The 15,000-nt window shown below is 36.5% G+C and overlaps 1 long non-coding RNA gene across 1 annotated transcript in view; it reads left to right on the forward strand.

Moving 5' to 3' along the window:
- Nucleotides 1–15,000, forward strand: part of LOC149132256 (uncharacterized) — a 45,842-nt gene that overhangs the window by 19,058 nt on the left and 11,784 nt on the right. Inside the window, exon 2 of the long non-coding RNA XR_016244699.1 lies at nt 13,259–13,339. This is a non-coding gene — a long non-coding RNA (uncharacterized LOC149132256). The remainder of the gene's footprint in view (nt 1–13,258; nt 13,340–15,000) is intronic.

The raw sequence follows: 15,000 nt of genomic DNA on the forward strand, positions 1-15,000 counted from the left end.
CACTGCTGGGTGACCACAGCTGTGAGCAGTAATCCAGGCGACTTTAGAAGCAGAGCTACGTATATGCCAGCACAGACGAGCTTGAGACATGACCGCCCTCATGCACTTTTCATAAGAAATTCTGGAAAGTGCTTCGTAAGACCACTGAAGAGACGCTTCCGGACAAAAAAAAAAAACGCTGGAAAAACCGATTATAACAGTAACTTGATCAATTCGTAGGGATATCTGAAGAAGGAATCTTTTTATTCCGAAATATTATATCAGACAATGGATGATTAAATTATAACAGTTATTATAATCAATTGTTGTTATTATAGTGCGTTGTTGTGCCATTCAAAACACATTATTTTTTACAAACAATACACAGTGCTTCAAGCGAACTACAATACTCTCATATATATATATATATATATATATATATATATATATATATATATATATATATATATATATATATATATATATATAGTTGATATTTACAGAAAAACAAAAGACGAAGACAGGTGTATAAGCAACAAACAGGTGTATTAGTTTGATGCTCTTGAAAAATGAAAAAGTATTTTACGTTTCGTGCCTACGCTCTTCAGCAGAAAGGAATAAGAGAAAATAAACAGACAATGAAGAAAACTTCAGCAGTCCAGATATATATATATGTATATGTATGAATATACGTGCTTGTATAGACATAGATGCATACGTACAAATATACATTCATACATACAAACATACTTCTAAAATTACTTAAACAGTAACATCAATGATCTAGAATGTTCGATGGACTTGCTGATGGACCAAATGAATTCAATATTTTCCTTCATGCTAGAAATATCAAATATCAAATATATATATACATCAACTATCAACTCCTAGTTTCATTTTCCACAACATCCTCTTACTTTGCCTCCACCTCCTCCTCTTCTGTGCTCCTATCATTATTCTTATTTTGCTAATTATACTCTTAATAATTCTTATTCGCATTTTTAATTAATTCTTCCCTCAAACTTCTTAAACGATATCCTTTTCTTCTTTTTCTCCTATTCTCTGAATTCTTCAGTTTTTTTCGTTTTCTTTTTCATCATCATCATCGTCTCCTGTTTAATATACTCCTCTTCCTTCTTCTTCTTTTTCTTCTTCTGCTTTTACTCCTCCTCCTCCTTCTCATTCGTCTCTCTTCTTACCATCATTCTTGCTCTTTCTCTTCTTCAAGTTCGTCATGCTATACTTCCTCTTGGTCTTATACTTCACATTCACATTCCTCCTCTTCCCGCCCCCCGTACACCTCTCCCTTTACCCCCGCCTCAACACAACCACCACCGCCACCACCACACATACAATACACCTCCATCAATATAATTTACACCAGTCAAACACTTCTCCAGGCACAATTTAAAAATATAATAATGTCGCCTAATTAACAAACTTCAAATGACACTCAATGACATCACTGCACCACATATTGGGAACACAACCGTCTATATACATACATACATATACGTATATATATATGTCTATATATATATATATATATATATATATATATATATATATATATATATATATATATATATATATATATGTAGGTAGATATGTATGTATACATATATATGTACATATATATGTATATATATATGTATATATACATATATTTATGTATATATATATATACATATAAAAATATTTATATATGTATATATATATATATATATATACACACACATATATATACAGCTAAAATGAATATACAATTATATGTAAGTGTTGTATACATATATATATATATGTGCTTGCGTGCCTGTGTGTGTGTACGGTTATATATATACACTTATATGTACATATAGATATATATGTATACGTATACATATGTATATATACATATATATATGTATATATATATATATATATATATATATATGTGTGTGTGTGTGTGTGTGTGTGTGTGTGTGTGTGTATATGTATGCATGTATGTATGTATGTATGTATGTATGTATATATATATATGAATGTATGTATGTATGTATGTATGTATGTACGTACGTTCGTACGTATGTATGTATGTATGTATGTACGTATGTATGTATGTATGTATGTATGTATGTGTACGTGCTTAGGTGTTGGAAATATTTGCTCACGTAACCTCTCTATTTTTCTATCTTTATTTTTATATGTTCCTTCTTTCAAATTATTAATACGATTTTTGAAATAATATTCCATCTCTACATCTCTACTGTCGTTCACCTTTCACATATTTTATTTTCACCTCCTCTTCTTCCTCCTCTTCAGCACTTTTCTGAACTTTATCCTCCAGATTGTTCCTTAAATTCTATACTTTATCCAGTTCTTGTTTTTTTTTTTTTTTACTTTCTGCCCCAGACAAAAGCCTCTTCTTCTAGTTTATTCGTTCTTCTTACTTGTGGTTGTTGGGTTTTCTTCTTATTGTTCTCCTCCTCCTCTTCAATATTTTTATTATTGTTATTATTATTATTATTATTATCATCATTGATATTATTACTATTGCTGTTGTTGTTGCTGTTGTTGTTGTTGTTATTCAACTCCACTTTTTCAGATCCGCCGCCTATTTTCCTTGGAATTCATTGCTGAAATCACATTCTTTATCGTCTTTCTTTAGGATTTAATGAATGTGTGTGTGTGTGTTTGTGTAACTGCGAGTGCATATATATATATATATATATATATATATATATATATATATATATATATATATATATACGTGTGTATGTGTGTGTATGCATGCATGTATGTATTTATGTATGTGTGTGTATTTGTGTGTGCATATGCCTATGTGTATCTGTGTATGCATATATATATATATATGCACGTATGTATGTAAGTATGTTTGTAGGTAAGTATGTATAGATATGCACATTCATAAAACGCAAATACACATATTGACATATGCTGAGATACAAAGTATATATACATACATACATACATATATATATATATATATATATATATATATATATATATATATATATATTAATGCATACACATATATACACACACAAATTCATGCCAACGTCTCAACAATCCCCAACACCATCGCCAACATTAACAAAATCATGAAATTCATTATCAACATCATCATCACCATCATCATCGCGATCATCATCATTATCGTCATCGTCATCATCATCAACATCACCATCATCATCACCATTCTCCTCATCACTATTCATTTAATCAGTGCTTGTTTCAACCCCACCCCACCACCACCACCACCTTTACAATTTGTCTTTTTTTTTTTTTTTACTCTGCACCGATCTGCCACGCCGCCATGATGCTCACTCTCTACACTTGCGTATATAGACTCACAAGTATACACACACACACACACACACACACACACACACACACACACACACACACACACACACGTAGATACACACTTTTGTGTCGCCTTTGTTTCTCAAGGATATAGGGGTTAACGTCAAACCCCTTTTGCCGCCCTCCTTTGTGCCCTGTAAACAAACGCTAAATATTTGCCAGGGTTCAGGGTGGAGGATGTGGTGGTATGGTGGGGAGGGCCGGGTTGGGGGGAATACGGAGATGTTATGTGTGGAAGTTTGGATATAATTAATATGTCTATTCATATGTAACTACAATCATTTTGACAATCACCACCACTAGCCCCAGCAGCAGCAGTAGATATTGGCATATACGGAGAAATAAAAAGAATGGGTTTCCTATATACATACATACACACAAACACGCACAAACACACACATGCATATGTATGTGGCGGATATGGGAAGATGTGTGTCTGTGTGCTTTTCGTTACTTTATATATTTATATTACTGGACTGGGGCCATACTGGGGCACCGCATAATGTTTTATGTATATATATACATATATGTATATGTATGTATTTATGTATGTATGTATGTATATATATATATATATATATATATATATATATATATATATATATATATATATACAATAAGAAAGCGTGATCGATAAATAGAAATGTATATATATTTATACATGCTTTTATATATATATATATATGTGTGTGTAAGTGTGTGTTTGTGTGTATGTATTATGTATATGTACATGTGTGGGGGGGGGCCTGTGTGAGGGTGCATTCATTTCACTGTCTCTCTGTATTTTCTATCTATCTATCTGTCTATCTGTCTCTCTATGTGTAAGTTTGCACATGCGTGTGTATGTGTGTAAGTGTGTGTTTGCATGTGTGTGCGTTCGTGCGCGTGTGCATATAAACTCACTGACAGATATTTTTCGTATCAATGAAAATGGACGCTAAATGCGTCCATTTTGGTTGACATATTTTTCGTCTTCATCTATCATCTATAATGAAATTTGGAAAACTTAACTCGCACTTAGAATTACTACTACTACTAATAATAAAATTGTCCGTGAGTTGTAGTGATGAGCGATAAATATATCGAAATGTCAGCTAACAATTAATCGAAAACAGTATTTAACTCGTGGTTATTTGATCGATGCCGTAAGAATGAAATGCAAAGTCAGTCTCGACAGAATTTGAACTTCGAATGTAGAGACAGACGAAACGCCTCTAAGAATTTTTCCCGTTGTGATAACGATTCTCATATCTATTACATGTACAAGACCTGAGGTTTTGAGGGAGGGGATGTGTCAATTACATCGACCCCAGCGTGTAACTGGTACTTATTTTATCGACTCCGAAAGGATGAAAGGCAAAGTCGACCTCGGCGGAATTTGAACTCAGAACGTATCGACCGGTGAAATACCGCTAAGCATTTCGTCCATTGTGCTAACAATTCTGCCAGCTGGCTACCTTGCAGAAGACAGAAATATCAATGGTAAAGCAAATGTCGAGAGTTCGAATCCGAGGAAAGAATCTCTAACTTGGGTCTGAAACTTCACCCCTTTCGATGAATTATATATGGTTTTTTTTGCCTGTAAAAGGAAATCTAAGTCAACTAATTTATTTCTTGGAAAAACTGCTGATAGAAGAAAATGATGTCATGTGACTGGCACAAAAATATGACTTGTATGTGGCGTGTATGTGTGTATGTATGGGTGGGTGTGTACGGTAGGTATGCTTCTGTAATATTGATCGTGAGGGCGAAGGTGCAAGTGGAGGTGTGGCGATGGTAGTATTGGAGGAGGTGATGGTTGTGGTGATTGTAGGGATGGGAATGGTTGTATTCTTGGTGATGGTGGTAGTGATGATAATAATGAGGATGACGATGGTGCTGGTGCTGGTGCTGGTGCTGGTGCTGGTGGCGGTGGTGGTGGCGGTGGTGGTGGCGGTGGTGGTGGTGGTAATTATGATGATGATGCTGATGGTGATGATGAGCACGCCCACGGCGACAACAACGACGAAGATGATGACGACGACGACAATAATGATAACGATGACAATAATGATGACAATGACGAGGATGGTGGCGGCGGTGATGTTGCAGCTGCTGCTTCTGCTGGTGTTGGTGGTGCTGGTGGTAGCAAGCTGGGGATGAAGACAGAACACAAATAATGGATGAATAAAACAAAGAAAACCTTGAGAGAATGTTATCAAGTTTATTGAAGTTTGTAGTAGTAGCAGCAGCAGCAGCATCATTAGTAGTAGTAGTAGTAGTAGTAGTAGTAGTAGTAGTAGTAGTAGTAGTAGTAGTGGAAAGAAGGGGTGGGGCAGTTCATTGGGTAGAGGAATGTTGCGTAAGAAGATAAGGGAGTAAAACTTGAAGAACCGGAAGGGATTGTTGAAAGTGTCGGTGGAGGGTGAGGGGTGGAGGATGGAGGACGGTGGAAAGGTTGTCGAGTGTGGAATTTTCTAGGGCTGGGGGAGTGGCCATGTGTGTCGTATGAGTGTTGGCTGAGGGATGAGTGTGGGCAAGGTGAGGTGATAAACGTGGGGGATGTTATGCTTGGTGTTTTAACCCTGGGTCATCTCTTCCTCAGCAGACTTTCCACCAAATGTAATCTCTATCATTTTTTTATACTTCTTGGAATATATTATTGAAAATGTCACTCGCTTTTCCCAAAATTCCATATCATTATTTGAGAATAAATTTGGCAGCTATTTCTAGCAGATCATTCTACCACATAAAGTCCTTCACCACCATCACCGCCATTGGCGAAAATATTCTACAGTCGATTTTGGTTTTTCTACAGTCGATTTTGGTTCTTCTACAGTCGATTTTGGTTACGACGGCTTGGGCTCCAGTTGTTCCGGTCAACGGAACAGCCTGCTCGTGGAATTAACCTACAAATGACTGAGCAATCCGCAGACACGGTTACCCTTAACGTAGTTCTCAGGGATTACTCACTGTGACACAGGAAGCATCAAAGCTGGCCCCTTTGAATTACAATCACAACTCATTTTTGCCAGCTGAGTTGACTGGAGGAACGTGGAATAAAGTGTCTTGACAAAGAACAGAAAGCTCTGCTAGGCATCGAACTCACGACTTTACCATCGTAAGCGGAACACTCTAAGCACTAAGCCACGCACATTCACCTTGTTTTTCTTTATTACTTAACCAAGGTCATATCTTACAGATAAGACAGTGTTATGACCTAACATGGTCCAACCCAGAACATTCCATCATTTATTCAAACATACAATATATACGATTACATTATTCAACGTCAATTTCCCAAAGATGGTACGGTGAAATTTAAGCGGCATTTGGTTGTTGATTCTAGCAAATCGAGCGACTATGTACAGGCTCCTTACACTGCGTAGCTGCTGACCCCTGTTGTGTACTTGAGTGACAAGGAGAAAGACAAGTTTGTCATCACAAAAGACAATAGAGGGAACAATGACTGATTATACGATTCGGACTGAGTGAAGTAGGAGAGAGGCGGGGAGAGGGGAACTGGGCCTCCGTAACCACCCACCATTACAATCAAAGGGAAGTCACGTGGGTGGACTTGCACAGACAATGTGACAAGCAGCGACCACTCACCTACGCAAACTACGTACATGAAAACCGAAAACTCATAGGGTCACACACCTACACACTCTCATATACAATCACATATTTATACACACAAGCATATATATATATATATATATATATATATATATATATATATATATATATATATATATATATATATATATATATATCCGTACATACACGCACACAAACACACTCGCGTGCACACACACACATGTAACAAAGAAAGACATGAGCAAACACCCAGAGGCACTTACAGTATTCTGAAATAAAAGCCCGAACATGAATATATAGACATACACACACGCATTACGTGTGTGCATGTGAGTTTGTGTAGCTATGTGTGTGTCTATCTGCCCATTTCACTCTGTACCTCTCTCATTCTCTCTCTCTCTCTCTCTCTCTCTCTCTCTCTCTCTCTCTCTCTCTCTCTGTTTCTCTCTCTATATATGTGCTTGTAGAAGACGGACAGACGAACAAACAGACATATAGACAGACTGATAGATAGATAGATAGATAGATAGATAGATAGATAGATAGATAGATAGATAGATAGATAGATGGTATGGCTGATTAGTTAAGTTAGCTTCTCAAGCGTGAGATATCTATTTCGATCCCACAACGTGTGGTATTCACCAAGTATCCTTTCAAAGCATCGGGTCAACCCATACTTTGTAACCGAAATTATTATACTTATAACAATTGTTTCTCTAATAAATTTTATCATTATATATATTGTAATGTGTTTATTTGAATTGTTTAAATGTAAAATTTCTTGCGTGAAGCCATCTTAGAGCACGTTCTTGTCTCGTGTTTATTAGATTAAATTTAGAAGTGAAAATTTGGTACATTTCCTCTACGCATGAGCCGCATCTTTTACCCCGTATTCTACAACGTTTAACCTTACTAATAATATCCCATCCAATTAAATATATTTTGTTACTGTCTTTCAAATTATTAAAATAACAATTGTGAAAGCAAAAACCAAAATAAAAATCAAGCTTGATTGAATACCTCTAAGCGAAGAATATTCTCTTTGAAATGAGTGGAATGGTAAACTTCTAGTAGTAATGGTAAATCTACATAAACCTACAATCCAACCATGACCTATTTTTAGGACTATGTTTCATTTCACTTGCCACATTTAGTAGAGATGAACCTTAGGTCAAGATTCTTATAACTATAAACGGTAGCATCCATACTTCCGAAAAACACTTTATCTACTCAGCTGACCTCTTCAGATTTACTTCGTAATGACCTACACCGGCCATGACACCAGGCTGCATAATTAAAAATATGCAGTCGAAGCAACTGAAACGTGCGTAGGTCCAGAAAAGGACGCTGTAAATAAATGTTAAATAAAATTATGGATGGGGAAAATCTTTCTCTTTATCATTATTTACTCTGAACACGACACCCGGATTTACCAAACGAGAAGAGTTACCGGAACATAGCAGCTTATTCCTACCTCGGGTATTACAAAAGGACCGTTGTGGTTAGCCGTAATTTGAAACCGAAATGAAAGGAAACACGGTGACCGCCAGGATAATATATCCCTTTAAAATCATTTTATACACACAAACACACACACACACACACACACACACACACACACATACATATATATATATATATATATATATATATATATATATCATCATCATCATCATCGTTTAACGTCCGCTTTCCATGATGGCATGGGTTGGACGGTTTGACTGAGGACTGGCGAACCAGATGGCTGCACAAGAGTCCAATCTGATTTGGCAGGGTTTCTACAGCTGGACGCCCCTCCTAACGCCAACCACTCTGAGAGTGTAGTGGGTGCTTTCATGTGCCAGTAAGGCTTATATATATAATAATAATAATAATAATAATAATAATAGTTTCGAATTTTTATCATAAGGACAGCAGTTTTGGTGGGAGGGTATGAGTCAATTATATCGACCCCAGTGTTCAACTGGTATTTATTTTATTGAACCCCGAAAGGACGAAAAGCAAAGTCGACCTCGGCGGAATTTGTACTCGGTGTGTCGGTGCGTCGGGCGAAACACCGCTAAGCCCTTCGTCCAGCAAAAAACAACAGAAAGAGAGAATATGTTTGTCACGTTTTACATTCTCGTTACACAAAGAGAAAACAAATGAGAAAGTATTTAGCACAACAACGACAACAGCACCACCAGCACCACCACCAACGCCAGTGGCAAGAAAGACATTGACAACAACAGGAACAACAACAGCAAGAACAAGATCAGCAACGATTAGGAAGACAACAGCAACAGTTAGAAATACGACAAGAACAACAAGAAGGACGAGATCAGGCAGAACTGGGGGGACAACAACAATGACAACAACAATGACAGTATGGACGACGACGACAATAAGCATGACACGGTAACAAACAATAGACGAGTTAGTAGCGATGTAGAAAGCAGGCGTCATAGGGGCCAGGGGTTTTGTGGAAAATACAACAAGTTTCGGTCTGGGAGGCGGGGACACTGGTACCTCAACGCTGACACCGCCTCCACCACAACCATCAGCATCATCATCATCATCATCATCGTTACCACTAACACCAATGCCACCACCACCACCACCACCACCGTCACTTCGTCATCATCATCATCAGCATCATCATCATCAGCATCATCATCATCATCGTTACCACTAAAACAAATGCCATCACCACCACCACCACCACAACAACAACAAAAACAACAAGCATCATCGCTATCACCACCACCACCGTCACTTCGTCATCATCATCACTACCATCACGATCACTAACACCAATGCAACCACCACCACTATCGTCATCGTCATCAACGTCGTCATCAGCATCATCATCATCATAGCATCACTTTAATAACCAATATCAATATAAAACAAAACAAAAAAGAAAGGTGAGATTTGCTAGAAATAGCAAATAAATTCCCTCGAATCACATCTTACAGTTTTCAGAAAAGCAAGGACACATTATCCAATATTCTCCTAGATGGTTATAGATGATCATGGCATAAGTTCCATTGAATGTAAGCCTCCTCAACAACGACTGACCTGGGGTTAAAGTACAATGCTATATCACAGCTATCATAACCATCAACATCACAGCTGTCATCACTTCCACAAATACGATAACTATAAGCTTTAACATTGTCATCATCATAATGTTATTTATGTTGCTTTTGTTTTCGTCGCTGGATACAAAAGACGGGACAGAGCTCATGGCTTCTCTGCTCCAGTTAGATCGACATTTGAGAATCAATTCCCTATCTTGCGATAGGCTTATACCGAGACGACGGGTTGGAAATATCGCTTCATATAGGATTAAGATTTTGTATTCTTGTGTGCATATGTACGTGCTTGTGTGTATTTTTATACATGTGTGTATACGAGGGTCTGTGTCTGAGTGAGTGTATGTGTGTGTGTGTTTACTATATACACAACTAGAAAATGTATATGATCATCAACATTCATTTCTATAGTCTGACAGCTGGATATATGTTTAGATACACGTGTGTGCGTGTCTGTATTTAAATAAGTACACATATATAGATGTCAGTGTATATATAAATATATATATATATATATGTATATATATATGCTAGAACATACAGTTTCCTTGTGTATATAGTATGAGACAACACCCTACCAAAGAAGATGTGGGCAAATTTAACAAACACACACACACACATATATATATATATATATATATATACAAAAGCTTCAAATTAATAAAAAAAGAGGGAATCTATGTATGTATGTATGTATATATATATATATATATATATATATATATATATATATGCATAGACTTGTGTACGTATGTATGTATGTATGTATGTATGTATGCATGCGTGTGTGTAGATGTGAATAGAATAACAGGATACTGTAGAACTAATCAATTAGCCACACACTCGTCAGTATCATTTCACGGACCGATCCTCCACTCTCTCGGTTATTACATACCACATCAAATATAGGCCACTGCCTGTCCCCCTACACAGCCAGACAGACATAGATAGACAGCTAGATAGTTAGATGAACAGACATACAGACACGCAGACACATAGACAGATAGATAGATAGATAGATAGAGACAGACAGACAGATGGACAGACAGATAGATAGATAGATAGATAGATAAATAGATTAGAGATATAGTTATAGATCTATATATTTAAAACCTAACAACTAATCTCTCTCTCACTCTCTCTTTCTCTTTAAATATAAGTGTGTATGTGTGTGTTTTTACAAGTTTATTTCATTCTTTCTCTGTTTATTTTCTCATTCCTTTCTGTTGCAGAGCGTCGGCTCGAAACATAAAAGACTTTTTCATTTTCCCTGAGCATCAAACTAATACATTTGCTCGTTGTTCATACACCTGTCTTCACCTTTTGTTTATATTTATATATATATATATATATATATATATATATATATATACATAAAATTATATATAATAGACTGGACTAAAAATTCTGTAACGTGTTGCCCCAGTATGGCCGCAGGCTAATTACTGAACTAAGTAAAGGATAAAGAAATATTTATTTACCATCTATCTTAAAAAGCCGAACTTGTTATATATTTAATCATAACTCTATATAAATATTGAAACTTATCGCATTTTCCGACCTCGGCGGAAATCGAACTCAGAACGTAACGGCAGATGAAATAACCGGTTAGCATTTCGTCCGGCGTGCTAACGTTTCTGCCAGCTTCGCCACCTTTCTGCCAAGACGATATTCTTACCTACACATTATTGTGGTAGACGCTTGATCACTTCATGTACGAAGCTTCTGTCTTCGGGATCAATATGAGCGCTACATGAATGCCCCTGCATCACACCTATTTCCCCCAAACCGGCCTATCTAAAGAACGCTAATTTCTTTTGTGGGTTAATAGGTGAAAGGGACCTTCCAGACCAAAATCATTGATTCATGGGAAATTACAGAAGGTTCTGCTGTCATTTCAAATAGGTTTGCTGAGTGTTTTCTTTTTACTTTTTTTTTGTCTCCTTGTTATTAAACAATTCATTTCTTGTTATTGGTGTTGTTCCTGCTGCTGCTGCTGCTGCTGCTGCTGCTGCTGCTGCTGCTGCTGCTGCTGCTGTTGTTGTTGTTGTTGTTGTTGTTGTTGATGGTGGTGGTGGTGGTGGCGGTGATGGGGGTGGTGTACTTGTTGTTCTTGCTGCTGCTAAATTGGGTTTGGCAGTTGGCGTTGACGATGATGACGATGATGATGATGATGATGGTGATGACGATGATGATGATGACGATAATGACGATGATGATGATGACGACGACAACGGCGACGACGACGATGATGATGATGATCATCATCATGATCATGATGGTGAGGATGGTGATGGTGATGATGATGATGATGATATTTTCTCTCGTTGTTGATGTTATCTTAAGACACTCGTTGTTGTTGTTGTTGTTAACACTTTCCTTTCCCTTTTTTTTTCTCCAATTTTGTTATTTTCTTGTTTATTTATCGGTTTTGTCTCCCCTTGATGTTGTTGATGTTGCTTGCAAGGACAATATTAACAACAACAACAAAAAGACGGAAACGGCATGACAGCGATGACGACGTCGACGACGACGACTTTGATGATGACGGTGATGGTGATGATGATGATGATGATGATGATGATGATGACGATTGCGATGGCGATGACAATGACGACGATGATGATGGTGGTGGTGGTAATGATGATGATGACAATGATGATGATAGCAGTGGTGAGTGCGACGGTGGTGGTGATGCTGGTGACAGTGGTGGTGGTGGTGGTGGTGGTGGTGGTGGTGGTGGTGGTGGTGGTCTTGGTGGTGGTGGTGGTGGTAGTCTTGGTGGTGGTGGTGGTGGTAATGGTGGTCTTGGTGGTGGTGGCGGTCTTGGTGGTGGTGGTGGTGGTCTTGGTGGTGGTGGTGGCTGTCTTGGTGGCGGTGGTGGTGGTGGCGATACATTAAAACGTTGCCTTTGATCTTACCGATCATTTGGGTTGTTTACATGTTCTTGCAGCTATCATTGTTGTTGTTGTTGTTATTGTTGATATCGCTGTTGGTGACGTTGTTGTTGTTGTTGTTCACGTTTTCTTGTTTTGTTTTCTTCTTTCTTTCTCTCCATATTCTGCTGTTGCTCTTCACACCACGCTCGTTATTGTTGTTGCTTATGTTATTCTTGTGTATTCCTCTTGTTGTTGTTGCTGTTGCTGTCGTGGAATTTTGCTGGTGGCATTGGTGAAACTTGTTTTCGTTGTTGTTGTTCTTCTTCTTCTTGCAACTAGTAAAAGTCTTTGATGTTTGTCTTCTTGTTTTCGTTTCAGTTTGCCATGTTGTTGGTGCTGTTGTTCTTGCTGCTGCTGCTTTTGATGATGATGATGATGATGATGACGATGATGATGATGGTGATGATCATAATATTGTTGTTGCTGTTTTTGTTGCGCATATTGCATATTTTTATTGTTATTACTATAGTTGTTTTGGTGGTTTTTATTTTGTTTTTTTCTTTTGCTATTGTTGCTGTTGTTCTTGATGGTGATGATGATGATGATGATGATGATGATGATGATGATGACTAGAGCATAAAAAGATAAATAACGCTGGCTTTCAGACATTAACCGTAAACACACACGTCCAAACATACATGCATATAGATACATCCATGTGTATATGTGTGTGTGTTTATGTAGATAGATGGATAGATAGATAGATATATGTAAACATATATATTTACATACATACAAACATACATATGTGCATGTATTTATGTACACATACGTATATGTTTGCATATAAGTATACGTTCTTTATATATATATGTATATATTTAAAAATATATATACACACATATATAGATATTAAAATACATATATACAGTGGGGGAAATAAATATTCGTACATGTCAAAATTCTTTATTTATTTAATTTCTAATGAACATAAATGTCTCTTCGTTCAATGATTGAGCAAACGATTTTTCTTGACATCTGTTTCTAGAATGGTAGAGCTTTCTTCTTTCCCTGCTTTCTTAACATAATTTATTCATTAATACTCAATTATATATGTGTAATAATTAGTAAAATTCACTGTATAAAGCGGAGAGCCGGCAGAATGGTTAGAGCACCGGAAAATGCTTAGAAGCATTTCGTCCGTCCTTACTTTGTGATTATATATATATATATATATATATATATATATATATATATATATATATATATATATATATATATATATATATATATATATATATATATATATATATATATATATCCCTCTCTCTCTCTCTCTCTCTCTCTCTCTCTCTCTCTATATATATATATATATATATATATATATATATATATATACAAACATATGTATATATATATATATATATATATATATATATATATATATATATATATATATATATATATATATATATATATATATATATATACATATATATATACACACACACATACATACATGTATGCATAAATATATAAGTGTTTATGTATATTGCGTATATAACCCGCCGTGTAAAAGGAAGTTCTTTAAAACATTTACTTCCTGCATGTAAATCACATGCATCTATAACCCAGAAACATTGCACTCAACCTCCCTCAGTCTTACATCAACCACTGACGGACGTGCAGCAACACGTCACCATCATTCAATCGCATTTTGCACCTAAGCGACCCCTGAAGTTATCTCCTTCAGATAGATCCTACGTAGATCAATGGCACTCAACCATTCTGTATGTGTGACCCTTGTTTTACTCCAATGAACCCTTACAGTCATTCGATGTTGAAAAAAGAATCCTATTATATTTTTATAATAATGTTTATCGCCACCTAAACGTGGGTGTTCTTGAAATACAGACGATACTGTTATTTTAACCCGGGGAGACGCACCCTCCAGCTGGTTGTTCGGTGCACTCGCTACTCGATATATATTGCAAGCGGGGAGAGAACACCCAACTATTCTAACTCGGAGCTCACCAGATCACGTGATTTCGATCTCATTTGGATCATCTTCAGTGATGGAAACACGTCTGCTAGACATAACGATAGTTTACTCTGTTAAT

Source organism: Octopus bimaculoides, chromosome 16 (genome assembly GCF_046866305.1).
Source record: "Octopus bimaculoides isolate indiv1 chromosome 16, ASM4686630v1, whole genome shotgun sequence".
In the NCBI taxonomy this organism is placed as follows: domain Eukaryota; kingdom Metazoa; phylum Mollusca; class Cephalopoda; order Octopoda; family Octopodidae; genus Octopus; species Octopus bimaculoides.